This window comes from Penaeus monodon, chromosome 17 (assembly GCF_015228065.2).
Source record: "Penaeus monodon isolate SGIC_2016 chromosome 17, NSTDA_Pmon_1, whole genome shotgun sequence".
NCBI lineage: Eukaryota > Metazoa > Arthropoda > Malacostraca > Decapoda > Penaeidae > Penaeus > Penaeus monodon.
Window position 1 is genome coordinate 45,102,558 of NC_051402.1, and position 3,858 is coordinate 45,106,415.

The following is a 3,858-nucleotide window of genomic DNA, read 5'->3' on the forward strand; positions in this document are numbered from 1 at the left end:
CGCGTACGCTCTTCTCTTCTCTTCTCTCTTCTCTACTCTTCTCTCTTCTCTCTTCTCTTCTTCTCTCTTCTCTCTTCTCTCTTTCTCTTTTCTCTTTTCTCTTTTCTCTTTTCTCTTTTCTCTTTCCTCTTTCCTCTTTCCTCTTTCCTCTTTCCTCTTTTCTCTTTTCTCTTTTCTCTTTTCTCTTTTCTCTTTTCTCTTTTCTCTTCTCTCTTCTCTCTTTTCTCTTCTCTCTTCTCTCTTCTCTCTTCTCTCTTCTCTCTTTTCTCTTTTCTCTTTTCTCTTTTCTCTTTTCTCTTTTTCTTTTCTCTTTTCTCTTTTCTCTTTTTTTCCCTTTTCCCCTTCTCTCTTTTCTCTTTTCTCTTCTCTCTTCTCTCTTCTCCTTTTCTCTTCTCTCTTTTCTCTTCTTCTCTTCTCTCTTCTTCTCTTTTCTCTTCTCTCTTTTCTCTCTTTCTCTTCTCTCTTTTCTCTTTTCTCTTCTCCTTTCTTTTTCTCTCTCTCTCTCTCTCTCTCTCTCTCTCTCTCTCTCTCTCTCTCTCTCTCTTTCTCTCTCTCTCTCTCTCTCTCTCTTTTCTTTTTCTCTCTGCTCTTTTCTCTCTTCTCTTTTCTTTTTTCTTTTCTCTTTCTTTCTCTTTTCCTTCTCTTTTCTCTTTCTCTCCTCTCTCTTCTCTCTTCTCTCTTCTCTTTTTTTTTTTTTTTCTCTCTTTTTTCCTTTTCTCTTTTCTTTTTTCCTTTTTTCCCTCTTTTTCTTCCCTTTTTTCCTCTTTTTTTCCTTCTTTTTTCCCCCTCTTTTCTTTTTCCCCTTTTTTCTTTTTTTCCTTTTCCTTTTTTCCCTTTTTTCCCTTTTTTCCCCTTTTTCTCTTTCTCTCTTTTCTCTTTTTTCTCTCTTTTCTCTCTTTTCTCTTCCTCTTTTCTCCTCTCTTTTTTCTATCTCTCTTTTCCCTCTCTCTTTCTCCTCCTCTTTTATCCTCTCTCTCTCTCTCTCCTCCTCTCTCTCTCTCTCCTCCTCTTCTTTTCCCCCTCCTCTCCTCTCTCCCCTTTTATCTCCGTCTCTCTCCCTCTCTCTGTCTCTCCTCTCTTTTTTCCTCTCTCTCTCTCTCTCTCTCCTCTTTATATCTTTATCTTTTTATCCTTTTTACCCTTTATCTCTCTATCTCTCTATCTCTTATCTCTCTATCTCTCTATCTCTCTCTCTCTCTCTCTCTCTTCTCTCTCTCTACCCCTCTCTATCTCTCTATCTTTTATCTCTTTATCTTTTTATCTATCTCTCTATCTCCTATCTCTCTATCTCTCTTTCTTTCTTTTTCTTTCTTTCTTTTTTCTTTCTCTCTCTCTTTCCTCTTCTTTTCTCCTCTCTCCCCCTCTCTCTCTCTCCTTCCCCCTCCTCTATTTCTCTCTCCCTCCCCTCTCTCCTTCCTCTCTCTCTCTCCTCTCTCTCTCTCTCTCTCTTTATTTTTTTTCTTTATTTCTCCTTTTTTCTCTCTTTCTTTCTCTTCTTTCTTTCTCTCTTTCTTTCCTCTTTCTTTTCTTTTTTTTTCTTTTTTCCTTTTCTTTCTCTTTTTTTTCTTTCTCTTTTTCTTTTTTTCCTTTTCTCTTTTCCCTTTTCTCCTTTTTCTTTCTCTCTCTTTCTTTCTCTCTCTTTCTTTTTGTGTCTCTCTCTCTCTCTCTCTCTCCTCCCCTCTTCCCTTCTCTCCTCCCCTCTCTCTCCCCTCTCTTCTCTCTTCTCTCTCCCTCTCTCTCTTCCCCTCTCTCGTCTCTCTCCCCTCTCTCTCTCTCTCTCTCCCCTCTCTCTCTCTCTCTCTCTCACACACACACACACACACGCATAGATACACACACACACGCATAGATACCCCACACACACGCATAGAACCACACCCGAAGACCACACCACGCAAAGACCCCCCAAATCGCAAAACACACACAAACACGAAAAGACGCACACCCAGCAAAGACGCAAAACCACGCAAACGCACGCACGCCAAAGACGCACGAAACGCGCAAAAGGGGCACGCAAATCGCAAAGACACCCCACCACCAAAGACGCACACACACCGAAAAGACGCACCACACGCAAAAGGCACACACCCCAAAAGACGCCCCACCGCAAAGACGCACGCACACGCAAAACGCACGCAGCGCAAAGACGCACACACACGCAAAGACGCACACACACGCAAAGACGCACACACACGCAAAGACGCACACACACGCAAAGACGCACACACACGCAAAGACGCACGCACACTCAAAGACGCACGCACGCGCAAAGACGCACGCGCAAAGACACACAAAGACGCACACGCACGAAAATAAAAATGGGCGGTAGCCAATGAAGATAATTGGTTAGAAACTTCTCCTTATCACATGATAAGGAGAAAACACTGTCGTCATGCCACTCGAGAGCGCGCGCGGCGAAAAGACGGAGGAGGGCCAGCGGAAACTCGTCCTTTAAAAAGCAATAGGAAATCGGCCCATTATCAAGGCCAGACCCGTCCTTTCCGGCGATTCGATACACCGCAGTTGAGCTGGCAGTTTCCTACCCTATAACAAATCCTATCGCTTAGTAGATTGTAAAAAAGAAAAAAAGAAAAAAAGTGAAAAAATGAAAAATTCAAACGAAATCGTTGGGATTATATTACCTTTTTTGTCGTTTTCTATAGCTTTGGACGAGGAATGATTAGCACGCTGTCCTTACGAATAAGCAATCAAAAATTCCAACCACGTTCAGCCCTACCCCCACGACAGAAGGACTACGGGCGTACAGGGTATGCGTGTTTATCAGCGCATGGGACTGAAGGTCATCTCGGACTCTCCAGGATGAAATTTCACGGTCAGAGGGATTAGCAACTCACGCAACCTTGGGAGCCTGAAGCCATGCCTCGCCGCCGCCTCTCTACCTGCCATTCAGGAGGTAATAGGGGAAGGCGGCGGCAGGAAGACCATGGAGTGCGTAGGAAAAAATACCAGGACGTCGGGAGGTTTAGTAGAATGTCAGTATTGGGGCCAGATTATGAAATGACGTTTTCATGTTATATGTGAATGATTAACAACCATAGACGTAAAGTGAGTCAGAGAGAGGGAGAGAGGCATAAAGAGAGGGGTCGGAGGTAGAAAGAGGGAGAGAGATAGACAGAGGGATAGAAGCAGAGGGACGGAGAGAGAGGGAGGCAGAGAGGGACGGAGAGAGAGAGGCAGAGAGGGACAGAGAGAGAGAGGTAGAGAGGGACGGAGAGAGAGAGGCAGAGAGGGACGGAGAGAGAGAGGTAGAGAGGGACGGAGAGAGAGAGGCAGAGAGGGACGGAGAGAGAGAGCAGAGAGGGACGGAGAGAGAGAGGCAGAGAGAGACGGAGAGAGAGAGGCAGAGAGGGACGGAGAGAGAGAGAGGCAGAGAGGGACGGAGAGAGAGAGGCAGAGAGGGACGGAGGCGGAGAGAGGGAGAGAGGGGACGGAGGCGGAGAGAGGGAGAGAGGGACGGAGGCGGAGAGAGGGAGAGAGGGACGGAGGCGAGAGAGGGAGAGAGGGACGGAGGCGGAGAGAGGGAGAGAGGGACGGAGGCGGAGAGAGGGAGAGAGGGACGGAGGCGGAGAGAGGGAGAGAGGGACGGAGGCGGAGAGAGGGAGAGAGGGACGGAGGCGGAGAGAGGGAGAGAGGGAGAGAGGGACGGAGGCGGAGAGAAAGAGAGAGAGCAACAGAGGCAGAGAGAGAGCAATAGAGAGAGAGAGAGAGCAATAGAGAGAGAGAGAGGAGCAATAGAGAGAGATAGAGAGAGAGAGAGAGAGAGAGAGAATAGAGAGGAGAGAGAGAGAGAGAAGAGGAGAGCAAAGAGAGAGAAGAGAGAGAGAGAGCGCTAGAGCG

The 3,858-nt window shown here is 46.6% G+C and overlaps 1 protein-coding gene across 1 annotated transcript in view; it reads left to right on the top strand.

Moving 5' to 3' along the window:
* LOC119583814 (putative ammonium transporter 1) overlaps positions 1 to 3,858 on the top strand; it is a gene marked incomplete in the record, with an annotated part of 14,457 nt that overhangs the window by 570 nt on the left and 10,029 nt on the right.